This window comes from Rhinolophus sinicus, linkage group LG06, assembly GCF_036562045.2.
Source record: "Rhinolophus sinicus isolate RSC01 linkage group LG06, ASM3656204v1, whole genome shotgun sequence".
NCBI lineage: Eukaryota > Metazoa > Chordata > Mammalia > Chiroptera > Rhinolophidae > Rhinolophus > Rhinolophus sinicus.
The window spans coordinates 40,945,536-40,961,145 of NC_133756.1; the positions used below are offsets into that span (position 1 = coordinate 40,945,536).

General features: G+C 40.4%; 1 protein-coding gene across 6 annotated transcripts in view; it reads left to right on the top strand.

Annotated features, from left to right (window-relative positions):
• The window catches only part of ST6GALNAC3 (ST6 N-acetylgalactosaminide alpha-2,6-sialyltransferase 3), a 580,324-nt gene that overhangs the window by 96,049 nt on the left and 468,665 nt on the right, over positions 1–15,610 (top strand). The window lies entirely within an intron of this gene.

Consider the following 15,610-nt stretch of genomic DNA (forward strand, 5'->3'; position numbering starts at 1 on the left):
GTAATATAATGAGAATTTAGGAGACTTAGTTACATTGGAAAATTTAGGAGCATTTAGTTGTATTGGTGTAGCTTGACTATTTTATACTTGTCTGGAGAAACTTCTGTATGACTTATTTTAAGCTTTATTTCTCCAGTTTGTTTGTTCACTTATATATTATTACATGTATTTAAAAAAAAAGTCAAGCCTTAATGTCCTTTTTGTTGTTATTTCTGTTGACTCCTGCACTAAATTTCAGAAATGGCTTTTCTGGGGGGAAGTGCATAGAGACAATAACTATATACACATATATACTTCATATATGTTATTTTATATATATGTATATATATGTTATATGTTTTGGGAGGGTGGAGACAAGTAATGACTATATGTACGTATAAATTTTATTGAATATGTTGTGTATGTTATTGAAACCTCCGTTCATTGTAATGTACATACATATACACCAATATATGGTCCTATGAATGCATCCATATAAAATTATACCTATGGGTTTGTGTGTTTAGTCCTTCTTGTTGCTCCTTGAAACATCTCTCCCTTTCCACTCTGAGCTCATCCAAGTAATCCATTTTAATAACTATTTATATATTCTTCCATAATTTTCTTCCTTTAGCTCATTTTCGATCATTTACCTGTGTGTATCTTCATCCTTTATGTGAACCAAAAGCATCTCCGCAGGAGTATTTCTCTGAGAGAATTGTTTCTGCTTCATTACAGATAAGTTAGCTGACCAAAGTCACTAGAATTGAGTTAAGAAATCTATGGCCTTCCCAGAGGGTTCTAGCTTTTGAGTTTGCCCAGGACTAATCTTAGAGGGACAAAGTTGAGTTTTGACCTTTTTAGAGTGGTCACTGGGAGCAAACCAACTAATGAGGACCATCAGTGCGACCTGATGCTATTTGGAATTGGGCTGGAAATCAGGGCTCACTTTACAGAAGTAATTATGGCTAATTTGTTACACAAAATGGGTTGAGTTGGTGTCACACAGGGTGTCATGCGGGGTCTCTGGTCCTGGTCCCCACATAAGAATGCAGGCTATGGTGAGGCCGAAAAGGAACACCCACGGAGCCATAGGTAGGGGAATCATACCATTATATTTTTGCTGGTGGCATCTGCCTCTCTGCAATCCGAAATCCACAATCCGCCCTTGCTAGCCCCCATTTTCTGCTAGCGTAGCCACAGCAGTTATATTAGTGGCCAATGGCTCACTGGTTACAGCTGATGGGCAACTAGCCACAGCTGATGGCCATCCAATCACAGTTGATGGCCATTTACTACCCGAGTGAGCACCTTTCCACTTGAGGCCCAGACCCTGGAAATTGCACTCCTGGCTCTATCCCCACAGTTGGCCTGGGGGGTGGGCCTCCTTTAGGCATGGTTATCAGTGGGGGAGAGTTCTTATGTATGAAATGGTCTTATTTGGAGTTAAGAGTTTTGCAGGTGAAGATGTGCTCCAGTTCTCTACTCAGAATGCTCTCCAGCTGAGCATGGCCAAGCTCCTGTCCCTGAAGATGAACAATAACCATCGTTACCATGACCACGGTCTGAGAGCAGCAGCTGTCATTTCCTGACCCCTGAGTGCCCTCCCCCGTATTAAGTACTTTAAAGGCAACGTGTCTTTTAACCTTCACCACAACCCCATGAGCTATGTACTACCCATTATCTCCACTTTAAAGATGAGGAAACAGGATCAAAAACAGGTGGACAACAGGCTAGTTAGTGGTAGAGCTGAGACTGAAATCTAGGACGGCAGTGCGTTCTAATCCAAGCCAATGCTGTTCTGTGCTTCTGCTTCTCTTGATGCCTGACTTTGAATTCAGCTCAAAAAATACCTACAGTGCCCACCCTTCCTGTGGCAGCACAAGCACTGTGGCCAGCAGTGAGGAATCAGAGATAGCTAAGACACGGGTCTTGGCATGAAAAAGCTCACAGAGGCGTGGGGGAGACACATCATTTTAGTGTAACATAACTGAGTGTCATTAGAATGCATGCTCTAGGACAGGAGGCCTTTTCTTTGCCTGTTTTGCTCCAAAGCACTTACAACAGTGCCTGGAACATAGTGGGTGCTCAACGAATACTTGTTAATTACATGTATGACCATGTCATGGAGGGAAGCATTTTTTGCCTTGTCCATGATTTTCAGTTGTGCTCTCACTCTGAACCCTACTCCAGTCTCCTGACTACTGGATGGCTTTGCCCACAAGCTCCTGGCACACCCTGCTGCCCTTAGCATTCATTCCACAAATGCCTTATGGAGCATATTCTATGTTCTAGGTATCGCATTGGCACTAGGGGCATAAAGTTAGATAGACCAGGCATGGTCCCTGCCCTCATGGAGAAATGCTCTTACATGCTGTCAATCCAGATTCAACTCAGCTTCTCACCCACACATGATCCTCTGCCACCCACCACCCCTGTGTCAACTTCAGGATTGATTTCTAAGTGTCTGAATGGCAGAAAGCGCCCACATATCCCTATTCTGACTTGACCAGATGCCACACCTTATGAGTTTCTCTATGAAGACCTCCTGCCATGGATTCTCATGTGAAATCTAGTTCTTTGTCTATATAGGATTTTCTGTGGTGGAAAGAAGCAGACAGGTCAAAATAAACCCACTGACCCCTGGGAAGAGAAAGATCATTACATATATGAGTTCTCTACTATGTGCCAGGCAATGTTTTGGGGCATTTCCTCATTCATTTGATTCACATAGTAACCCTGAGAAGAAAGTGGTATTTCCTCTCTTTTTCCAGGGGAGGCTCAGTGAGGCTAGTGGCGTGTCCAAGCTCAGAGAGGAAGGAAGAGGTAGAGCTGCGATGAGGAATGAAGCTCCGTCTCCCTGCAAACCTGCTTGCATGGGATTGTGCTGTAATCCCACAGCCATGAGAAAAGATTTGAGAAGGGCTGGAGAGTGAGTTGCCTGGTGCAAGGTGCCTATTTATATCACTGCCCTGGAAATTGTACCTGTAACTCATTCCGGTGGCCGTCTGCTTTCTGCAACCTTGTGGGGGGCCTTTCTTGTGTTCCTCTGTAGATTTATGAGCTTGTATACAGCACCTCCACTCTACAGCAGTCTTTAGAGTTCTCCAGGGATTCTCGTAGAGATCACAATTATTTAGGTTCTAAATTACCCTTGTCCAGTTCTAAGCAGATGAGCAGTATTTTCGCCTTCTAAACAATGATTCCTGAGGCTTATTGCTACAATAATATCACATTTAGTTTCCAAGGCAACTGCATATTCATCCCTTCCCTCCATCCCTCCCACTTCCTCAAGGCTGAATTTTTTTTTTTCTTCAAACTTAAAATGTGCCATTTTAACCTCCTGCTATTGTTAAAGTTTTAGTTCCAGTACCAGTTCCTAAGAAATTAGTTTTCCTTCTGATCTTCTTCTCTATGTTTTGGATGCTTTTTGGAAGAATAACAGTGTATTCTAAACGGCGCTGAAACAAATTATTGCCTTCATTATAACACACAATAGATGAATGTACTGCACTTCAGAGTCACAGCTTCTTCAGCCAAAATACTCTGGTTGTTTTACATCCTGTAGTTCTATAATTGCTTGCTTGATATTCCATTGTGAGGCCTGGGCATAAAGTAAAGGTTAAGCTATGATATATATGTATATTTTACTGTCAGTATGCATGTGCATTCCAGTGAACTGACTGGATAGATTCAATAAATTTGCAATGTCCAGATAAATTAATCACTGGATCTAAGTAGTTTTTAATAGGTTGACCTACTGATGACCAAAAATATCCTTGGATATGGTATAAACCAGTGATTTCAGGCAGCCATGTTTACTACAAAAGACAACCAAGTATGTAGTTATTCCAGAGTGCTCTGGGGTGCTTTGTAATCCTGCTGAAAGGCAGAGGGCAGCCACACAGCGTCATGATGTCAACATGCCGACCCACTGCTTAGACATTTGAGCTATGTTGATTGAAGACTTTCTGTCCTCACTCTTCAGTTTCCCCACCCTACACATGCACATACCCACACACACATCTTTCCTCGCAGAAAGAGTGGCAAGCAGCCGTGTGTTTACAGAGACCCTCTCCTGGCAGTGTCTACAGGTCTACAGCGGCTAATTTCCTGTCACTGGGCCCATCCCAGGGGTTGCCTCAAGGCTCTATGCTGACCTACATCTTCTGAGCTTCTGATAATAGAGATCTATACCTTAGGGTTTTGTTGTATATATACTTTTGCCTTAAAATCACTCTGAGACATAGCTCTTGGGGAATGTGGAACTGGGGATCTAATTTGATTTTAGAATTGAGTAGTAATTAACAATTTATGAGTAGATAGCAGCAGTAGATTCAGAAATAATCTGTATGTATTTTGTAGGAAAGGGCAAAAGTGATTATTACAGTGCATTTGGGAATAGGAAGGAATTCGCTTATATAGGATTAGAATTGTGAGACCTGCTAAGAGATTGTTGTGTGTGGGAAATTGATTTTCTATTTGTCTAGTCTTTTAAACACTCAGACCACCTGGGGTCTTCCCAGGTACTGCTTCTGGTAGGCAGCAGGTCCGGAGCGAATCTTTCCAGAGGAGTTGGATAGGACTCAAAGGGTGTAACCCCTACCTCCTCTCCCCATAGGGGAGTGGGAATGGGAGCCTCCTTAAGGGGCAATCCTGGCCCTGCTAGGCTCTATGCTTATAGAGAGGAATTTGTTCCTCTAGAGGGAGAATGCACTTTGTGTGCCCATCTTCATGCAAGTAAGCTCTTAAATTCTTTTCTTACAGTAATGTGACATATCCTTGGCCTATATCTATCACCACCACCCTGTGATAAGTCCATAGTTTCCAGGACCCCAGAGACCAGCCATGGGCACATAGAACCTTTCAACTTCTTTTGTATCCATTTTCATATCAGTCATTCTGGGCTTCTTGGTGTCCCTTCTTTGTCTGGGCTGAAGCTGACAAGACGACAGACAGTGGAGTGAAATATGGAGAGACAATGATCATTGTGATTAGAGAATTTAGAATTTTTTAATCTGAGACAAATACACCTTATGTATGATGAGCAGTGAGTAAAATGACTAATAGATCAGAGGCCACTACAGAGTAAATCCAACAACAAAAAATAGTCCAGAATTTAGAATTCCTTACTTGTAAATGAGAGTGCTAGCTTAATTTCCAATTCGATTTGCCCCTACCTCCGCCCCATTTGGAGGTCGGGGAGAGAAAGACTTTTGAGGGAAGTACAGTAGTGCAAGTGGAGGTAAAAGGGCTGTGCTGTGGAGATAGGTGGAGACCAGATGCCACTACAGTTTTCCAAGGGCCTTGTGGTCCAGAGTAAGGAGTTTGAGCATCGTCTTGGAGGCTTGAGGGACCCTTGAGGGCTATTAAATGGGGACTGACGTTGTGAGGACCCAGCCCCGAGCCTGGCTGGAGGCATGAGTTTCTTGTCATTGGATTACAGTAGAATGTGAATTCTGAGAGCTCGTTATGGCAGATAAAGCAAAGTTCATCTGCTAGATGCTCTTTTCTTTATGAGAACCTTCTGACTTTTGCAGTAGAGCTTAATCCTTGTTTTGAAACAACACATTGTGTCTAATTGGTAATTAATGCAATAAAAGTAATGTAGTATATGATACCCATGACATTTCACCAATATAGTAATTTATGATAATTTGTGCAGGAGTGTTCTGTGATAGTGCTGGGACTCAAGGACTGTATTATCTGCCGTTTGTGCTAATTGATTAGAGAGTAGAGTAGATAGAGTAGGCTGAGAGTCAGGCTCAGAGACTTGAAGGAAAGATTTTTCACTGAGCAATGAAAACTCATTGGAAAACTGAGACAGGTTAGTTAGCATGTCGTTAGGTAGACAGGGAGGTCCCTAGTGGAATAAACAAACACAACCATATCCTAAAACTCCAGGTTATGAAATCACTCCTTGCTCCAGGACAAAATGTAACAATGCCTTGAGGTTAATCATAAAATTCCTTTTGGCCTTATGAATGGAGCAGATCTGATAGATAAGAGTGGGGTTTTTTTTTGCTAATTCCTTTAGGATGGGCAAGCAGAACAAACCTGGTAGACGAATTTCATTAGAAGACACCAGTTCCCTTCTTCAAACAGTTCCCTTCTTCAAACAGTTCCCTTCTTCAAACGGACAAGAGAAGATATAAGAATAGGAGCTTTTGTCCCACGCAGGGTACCCCTATTCTGGGATCCCCTCCCACTTGGGAGCTCTGACCCTTTGCTTTCAATAAACTCTCTTCTTCTTAAAACTCTGCCTCTCCTGGGTCCGTGTTTCCATTCTTTGGTCTCACGAGAAGCGATCCTGGCACTCACTTACTGAAAAGACCCCTACATCATTTGGGGAGTCACAGAAAAATATTCCTACTTCAACACTACACAGAACACCAAGCTGAAAGCTGAAAGCTTGGTGTTCTGTGTAGTGACTTCTTGCTGCTTTGAAATGGTTGCTCTTTCCTTCTTTGCAAGCTTTGGGAATATGCCCAGCTGTTGGAAGGATTTAGCTTACATTATATTGAAACATACAACAAGACAAACCAAGCAAACAAAACAACATAAAAAACTCCACAAACACAAATAAAATTGTTTAGTAGAATAATTTCTTACACATTTCAGCTAGAATGTGCCCAAATATTTCTTGCCTGTGGTCCTCAAGGGCTTCAGTAATTTGACCCACTCTTGTTGATTAGATTTGTAAAATAATGGTGCCATCATTTGTTAAAAAACTTTATTTGCTATTCAGCAATTTGTTTACACACAAAGGCCCCCTCTTCATGAGATGAAGCTTGTTAGCAATCCTGTACAAACCCTGAAACGGATATGCCATTTGCTGTTGTTCTTATGGGTGTATATATAAAATGATTAAAGAAGGATGTTGAATCAAATTAAAAACATGAAATAAGGGTGCTGTATGTATTTGAAGCCACAGAAGAAAGGTCCTCTTACTCAAAAGACATAAGTGAATGGAGTCAGGCAGTTTCCCATCCCAAGAAGCCCATTGAAAAATGGATGTTGGTTGTAGTAGCAGAAATAGCAGCAGTGAAATTTGAGCATGGAAACTTACTTCTTAAAGTGCAGTCTGTAGACCAGCAGCATCTACATCGCCTGGGAACTTGTGAGAAATTCAGAATCTCTGGCCATTCCCCAGTCTTCCAGAAACAGAATCTGTATTTTACTATGCTCCTCAGTTAATCTGTTTGCACATTAACGTTTGAGAACCACTGGTATGCACTATCCTTTCAAGAAGCTTGGCTGTGCAGAAAGGGAAATGGGTGGGAAGAAAGTGCTAACTACAGGTCATGGCATGTTTTTTTTTTTTAATTTGGACAAGCCTTGAGCATGTATGTATACGCTTGTAGAGAAGGAGACTTTTGAGAATAAGAAGTTAAAGAGGAAGGAGAGAAGTGGTTGAGGTCCCTACGGAGCAGGAGGGGCTGAGGTGTAAGCAAAGCAGGAGGGGCTGAGATGGAAGCACCTGTGGGAGATTAAGTTAAATTGGGTGAATGACACTTGTTCTTTTGAGTTTGGAGGGAGGGAGGAAAGGGTGGAAGTGCATATAAATTAGCTTGTATGTTGAGGAAGGGTTAAGGAGGGCATTGGAAACATTGAGAATGCAGTGATATGCCATTTAATGACCAGGATAGATGATGAGAAATGTAGGGGATTTGATCCTGTAATATAGGCTGTACCACTAGGTTTATGTAAGTGCAAACATCATAGAGTGCACTTACATAAACCCAAATGGTACAGCCTATGTTACACCCCTAGGCTGCATGGTGTAGCCTAGTGCTCCTAGGCTCTAAGCCTATACAGCATGTTACTGTACAAAACAACAGAAGATCAAATCCAGCACAAGAGAAGATGATGTAATCAAGGGATGCAGTAAACGTGAGATGTAGGAGGCAGCTGCCGGCATAACACATCATACCGTTTTACAGGAACCTTTTTTTTTTTTAATAAGTAGAAAGAGTACACTTAACATAATGATAAAATGTGTAGTATAATATATAAACAAACCAATACCATAGTCATTTATTATCATGTATAATGTACTGTACATAATTGTATGCGCTATCCCTTTATACTCATTTGACTGGCAGCACAGTAGGTTTGTTTACACCAGAATCATTACAAACATGGGAGTAAAGCATTTTGCTACGCTGTAGGGATGGCTACAGCATCACTAGTGATAGGAATTTTTCAACTCTATTATAATCTTATGGGACCACCATCATATATGCAGTCTGTCATCAACTGAAATATCATTATTTGACATATGACTATAGTTGAAATCGGTGGCTTGCTTTCACTGATAATAAAGGTAAGGTCATTTTCTGAGAGTAAAGGGGCAGGCCTTATCCCGGGACTCAAGGAAAGTACAGAGGACCTTGGAAACACACACTGATGAAGGAAAGTAGTAGGTAAGAATAAGGAGACCTGAATTACAGCTTGCTTTGGCCACTCTTTCGGACAATTCTAAACACCTTCTAGATCTCTATAATGGAAGAGTTACCCTAGATCTCTGTATATTAAATTCCAGTGCTAAGCACTATATAATTCAAGAAACTAATGCTGTCTAAAATGTGGAACTGCATTGACTATATTAATACTTTCTTATTTTTAAAAAGTCAAAGCGCCTTTACATATGAACTAATTTTTTTTCCAAAAGTTGTTATCCTCATGTGAGAGATGGATAATCTTGGGCACAGATACATGACAAATCTTGCCCGTAGTCATGAACTGAGATTGGTACCAGGCTCTGCTGGCTCCCAGCTAGAGGTTTCTTCCACTAGACTATTTACATGTCATGATTTATCAAGAGCACTCTACTCTACTTGGAAAAATAATTTTTAAAGAGCCTATCTCTCACAGAACATCCATGAGAATGCTGGAGGAAAAGTTAAAGAGAGATATACTTGAATACTTTATCTCGACATATAGCTTCCGAGGTCCCTTTCATTGTTTCTGCCTACAGGAAGTCATAGCTGCTTCCGTTGGGCTTCTTGTTTCTGCAGCTTGTGTTTGGTAAGAAGAGGTTTTGTTTTTCAGTCCAGATGGTTAAAATATACTGTCTTAACTGGCATATTCGTGGCTATGTACTTCTTAGCACTGCGGATCATTGTTTCAAAGCCTTTCACTACTTTTGCTCTTTGATCAGGAAAAATCACTTAACAGTGACGCTGGAATCTGCTTTCATATACTCCCGTGTGTCCTTGTTCTCACCTACTGGTCTTTACTTCTCTGAAGAGTCTGACCTTATGAATTAAATTCTTTCTGATAGTAACATTAGTCAGGCGATTTGGGGAACTGGGGACTTTTGTTTATTGATCCTTTTATCTCCTGCTTTTTCCCCTGTAAAGGTCATTTTTCAATTTCCCCAGAAGGCATTTCTACTTCTCTTAGTAATTCTCCGTAAACATTAAGCTTAGGACATTCATATAAAAGCCAGAATAAACATTAAGCTTAGAAATGTCATATGAAAACTGGAAACAAGTCCTTGTGCTTCTGAGTATAGCTTAAATTAGATTTTAAAAAAATTTAATAAAGAAAGTAGCAGATTCTTCCACTCTGTGCCGGGTCAACAAAGGAAAGACATGGCCCCTTTTCTTCAGGAGTCTAGACTTGGAAGACTTCTTATCCTTTGGAGAAAGTATAAATGTTACTTTCTCCAAGATACCTTCCTTAATGTCTACTTCCCTTCCAGTGCACATTAGGTCTCCCTTTTCTGTCTTCTCTTAACCCTTGACTTGCTACACAACATTTAACACATTCTAGTTATATATACATTTGATTTCCCTCCTCAGCACCCACCCCACCCCAGACTATAAGCTCCACGATGGCAGGAGCCTTAGTAACTCTAGTAAATACTAAATAAATATTTTTTGAATGAATAATAACGATAGCAGAGAATATTTATTGTGCTTACTTACTATATCCTAGAAACTGTGCTGAATGATTTAGCCATTTTATCTTATAAATCCTTTGTCTTAGTCTGCTCAGGCTGCCATAATAATATATCATAGATTGGGTGGCTTAAACAACAGAAAGGTATTTGCTCATCCTTCTGGAGGTTAGAAGTTCAAGATAAGGTCTGGCTGCTTTGGTTTCTAGTTAGGGCCCTCTTCCTGGTTTGCAGACAGCCACCTTCTAGCTGTGTCCTCATATGGCAGAGAAAAATAGCTCTCTGGTGGCTCTTCCTGTAAGGGCCCTAAAACCATTGGATCAGGGCCTCACCTTTATGACCTCATTTAACTTTAATTACTTCTTTACTCCAAGTACAGCCACACTGGGGTTTAGGGTTTCAACATATGAATTCGGGGGGGTGGGGTACATACATCCTCCCCACAACCCTAATGAAGTAGGAACTATAATTATCTCTGGTTTACAAATGAGAACAGTGAGGCTTAGAGCAAGCAGCTTTCCCAGAGTTGCACTAATAAGTGAACTAACCAGTCACAGTCATTGGTCTTGTGTACTCAAACTGGGCTTATAAAGGCGTAAAGATCTGAATTATGTTGCATGTACAGTGAGGAACTACAGAATAAAAAATGAGTAAATTTGGTTTGGTGTAAACCAGGAATGACTTTTGGAAGAGAAGTAATCTGAGGTACTGAGTAGGATTTTTAAGGAACTTTATGCAAGGATGAGGTTTTTATAGGCCAATATAGTGACTTAAACATTGTGTGTCAGGACTCCTTTACCTTCAAGTTTTTAGAACCTCAGAAAGCTTTTGTTTATGAGTTATATCTATTGATATTTATTATATTAGAAATTAAACCTGGGAAGATTTAAAAAATATATTTAAAAGTAATAAACTCGTTGCATGTTACAGCAAATAATGTATATTTATAAGAAATAATTATATTTTCCAAAATTAAAAAAAATTAGTGAGAATGGTAATATTAATTTTTTTGCAACTATCTCTAATCTGTGTCTTAATAGAAAACAGCTGAATTCTCACATCTGCCTTTGCATCCAATCTGTTGTAATATGTTGTGTTGATTGAATAGATGAAGAAAATTCAGCCTTACACAGATATGTGTTGGATAAGGTAAAAGTAATTAAATAGTCTTTTCAGATAATTGTAGACATTCTGCTTTGTTACAACAGCAAAACTGTAAGTGGTAGGTTCTTAAAGGTTAGTTGCAATGTGGAATCTTAAACCGAATCAATGAACTTTTCAAATTATGTTAAAATCCATTGGTCTAGCTTGTACTTTGAATGGATTTTTTACCCATGCATGATTTTGTAACATCTTGAGTTGGTCATTTGAAAATATCAGTTCACTGAGTTACCTAGATCTTTCAAATGTTGAAAGATTTCACATTTCATTACACAGTAGCCAAAAATTAAATTCCACCACTCAAATGTCTCATCACGAAAGACTTCAAGTACTGGCAAGCTGTCAAGTTCATGGTGCAGACACAAGTTTTATAAAATCCTAATTTTCATTTGAAAACTAGATTTTTATCATTGGCATAAAATGTTGTCAGTTGTTTTCTTGAAGTGATAGGATTACTTCATTTGTTTTGAAGAAAATGTCTGCTAAATGGCCAAGTCTAAATAATCATACTTTGTCAGTTTTTCCTTTCAAGTAAAATTTGCATTTGATGAAAAAAAGCAACTAGTTGAGCTTGTAACTCAAACAGTTGGACGAGCTATTTTCCTTGTGACAGCCGTTGGAATTACATATGCAGAAGTGCTTTATGCATTTTCCTCTTTCATAGTGTAAACTATGAAAAGATGTGTACTCAAGGCTTAAAAAAATTCATAATTTTTATTACTCCATTAAGAAGACTCTTAATTGAAGCCCCTATTTATTTTCCTCTGAGTGCCTGGCCTTGAGGGCCTCAATGACTACGAGTACAGTTTGGTGCCACAGCCTTAATTCATGCCAAGGCTTCTTTGGTGCTAATGTCACCAAAGTGAAAAAGACAAATACATCCTAGTATAATTACAAAAACGGTTTTCCCCTTGTTGTCCTCCTTGGGGTCGCAGGGACTACTTCTGCCTCCCAAGATCTGCGGACTGCACTTGGAGAACTGCTGGGTTAGAGGGTTCAAGTTGTGGGATGAGTTCTATAGGGAAGCCAGGAACAGGTATGCACTTGGTTTGAGTATAAAGTTCAAGGATTAGAGACCCTGAAATGAGCATGGGAGTGGGGCACAGGGCAACCCTTAAATGAAGTTGGTAAGAAAAGGTTTAGCAAAGAGTCTTAAGGCTCAGAAGCTCAGATTGCGGAGTATCTCTTCAAGGAAAATCAGACGTCTCTGTAATTTGTTTTGACAGAATAATACCATCCGTGTGTTTCCTCTTCTGTATAATAGGAATGTAATAGAATTATAGTATGAACTAATGTATAAATCGCTTTAGAACAGGGTCTGGCACATTGTAGGACCTATGTAAGTGTTGTTATGGTGAAAATGTTGTTTTGCTCTAGTTATAGGATGAATTAGGGAACTGTTCTCAAACTTCAGCAGGTGGCAGAATACGCGGCAGGGCTTGTTAAAATACAAATCGCTGGGCCCCGCCTCTGGAGTTTCTGATTACAGAGGTCTGAGATGGGGCCATGAATCTGTATTTCTAACGAGTTCCTGGGCGATACTGATACTGCTCTTCTGGGTGGCAACACTCCCTGAAGCTCTGAATCAGAGGAATTCACTCGGAGTCCTTTTCTTTCCCAGCTGCTCAGCAAGCCAATGTCTTTTATTTGAGATCCTTGGATGGAAAATGATGTCTCCTTTCTCTCCCTTTTTCATTTAACTTTGCCCAAGAACTGAAAATTTCCCTGCATGTTTGGGTGATTTTTTTTTTTTCCTCTGAACAATAACCTGATTCAGTATTTATTTTTTTTCAAAAATGTACTCCTGCACCTAATTGCCATTAAAGCCAGATGCCTCGTTTCCAAAAATTCACTAGATTGCCAACGTTTTTACTCTCCAGCATAATTTTCAACTGCTCTAAACACACTGACTAATGTCACCAGGGCATCTGTGCCACTTTCCTGAACTTGCCACGACTTCCTTTTTTTCAGGGCTTACGAGTATAGCAAAGGCTGCTAATTTTACAGCCACTGATGGAGATGTGCTACATGAAGAGTGTCGGAAGTTTGATGATTACCAGTGATGTTGATTTCAAATCGTACATTCAATGAATAAATAGGAGAGTGCCAAATGTGTGCAAGGCTTTGTGGTAGAGGCTGAGAACCAAACAAAGATAATACAGGCATGAACCAGTCTGGGTCGCTAATAAGGCAATAGGCAACTATAAAATAGGGGAGGACGGAGAGTTGATTGAGTGGAGGGGGCACCTCAATCCATGAGGGGCAGGGAAGTTTCCCAGGGTTGGTGCTATTGGAGCTGAAACCTCAAGGGAGATTGAATTAGTCACGTAAAGAAAGGAGGCAAATTGTGTGAAAGAAATTACAGGCTGAATAAATACATGTAGGGAGACCTAGAGGAGAATGAGCACATAATGTTTTTGAGAAGTTTAATTCGACTGCTCATTTAGGTTAGGTTATGGGGTTGGGGTGGGGGGCAGTGTAAAAGGTAGGAAATCACGAAAAGATAGAAAGATTAGTCGGAGCCTTCTATGCCTTTTGGGTTTCTCAATCTCAGCACTATTGACATTTTGGGCCAGATAATTCTTCATTGGGGTGGGGGTAGGGGTTCTCCTGGACACTATAGGATGTTTAGCAGTATCCCCGGTCTCTGTCCCAGATAACAATGGTAACCCACCCTCTCCCAATTGTGACAACCAAAAATATCTCCAGACATTGTCAATGTCCCTTGGAGGTGGAGGGGGGGAGATGCAAAATTGCCTCTATTGAGAACCACTGTTACTGAGTTTTGCCTTTATATTAAGAGCAGAGCAGGATAGTTACAGAGTTTTATTCATGTCTGTAATGTGAACAGATTTACACTTGGACAATCCCTATGGTAACAATGTGGGGAATGATGGGGATTTGGCGAGACTGGAGACATGGACACCTGTTAGGATATTGTTGCAGCAGTTTGGGTGGAAAATACCAGCCATGTGATCTAAGGTAGTGACTGTAGGGATGGAGAGCAGTATATGGATTTGAGATATATTTAGGTGATAGAATTGACAGGCTCCGGTGACTAACTGCATGTGAACAGTGAAGGAAAGAGAGAAATCAAGGCTGACTCAAGGTTTCTGGCTCGGGCCCTGCAGAAGATGGTGGGGCTATTCATGGATGAAGGGAGTCCAGGAGAAGGAACAGAGTTATTTAGGAGGATCAGAAGACACTTGGATTTAGATGCGTGAAATTTGAGGGGCATTATGATAGCCAAGTGGAGATTTTCATCTGTAAGTGGAGTTTTGGTTCTGGAACTTAGGAGACAGATGTGAGCCAATCAGTAACTAGATGAAAGTTAAAAACTCTGGATGAAGCTTAGGGAGAATCCATTGAGTGTACAGAGCAGGGAACTAAGGGCAGGTCCTGTCAAGAGTAGAAAGGGCTGATAAAGGGAGAAATGTAAAGGAGGAAAGCCAGAATGTGGAGGTGCCAGGGAAGGTTAGAAGAGCTTAGCTCTGTGAAGAGGAGCAAACTTTGCATCCATGGCTCAAAGACCTTTCTTTCCTTCAATGGAGTTAAGCCTCATGAGATTCCACATGCTCCTTAGGGTCATTCTACAGTGACTGGAACCCCTGGGAGACAGGAGGATGTGACTGGTTATGGAGATTACCACATTTACCCCTGATACAACCCAAGGAGGATCTCTGACTCATAACATCTAGGTGAAGGCAGATGCTGTGCCTCTGTAGGACTGACTTTAGCCCAGACTGCTGAACTTTGTAGAGGGCTTTGTAATGGAGATGAAATTCCCCAGCCAGAGATTACTTGACACTTCCTTAAAGAAAATCCTCTTCACATTGATGAGTAGTAGAACTGTGTTTCTGTTTCGTAAAAGCCAGTTTTGATGAAAAAATAATAACTTTAATTTAGAGATTGTGTAGCTATCACTGAAGGGTTATGATGCCATGTAACTCAGTCTCCAAGATCAGTGTTATACAGTATCATATCATTTTTTTCCTGAGTGGTGTGTGCTCCAGATACTGACCCTTGAAGGTACTAATGTATTATTTACATGAAACTAAGATCTAGTGCATTCTAAATGGCTGTGATTTATCATGACTATTTCAGAATGGGGTCCTGCGGCCATATGGTAATTCATCTTGAAGGAAATTCTGTGTTGTATACTTGGATTTCATGGTTCAAAATCAGCAATAGTTTTAATGCTCTATTAATTAAAATAAGATGCTTCATAAGTTTTTCCACTTAATATGGAATGCACTTGGTAGCTCATATTAGAAATAAAACCCTCAGAAGCTTTACATTTTCTGTCTGGCAATCTTCGTTTTTCTAATTTATGTGTCCCATTTGCTGTGAAGGAGTTGGGAAGTTGAGATTTATAGCCATCACAACTGGGAGTGTTAAGACTCTTAATTAAATGAGAGCTTGTTTAGGTATTCAAATGGAAAACTGTGACTGAACAAAATAAAAATTGCACTAAATTTGTAGTGGGTTATCTCCCAAACTTAGTGCAGTGTACCCTTTCCTGGTAATTCCAGTTGCCCAACAATCCACATGGTGACTATGGGA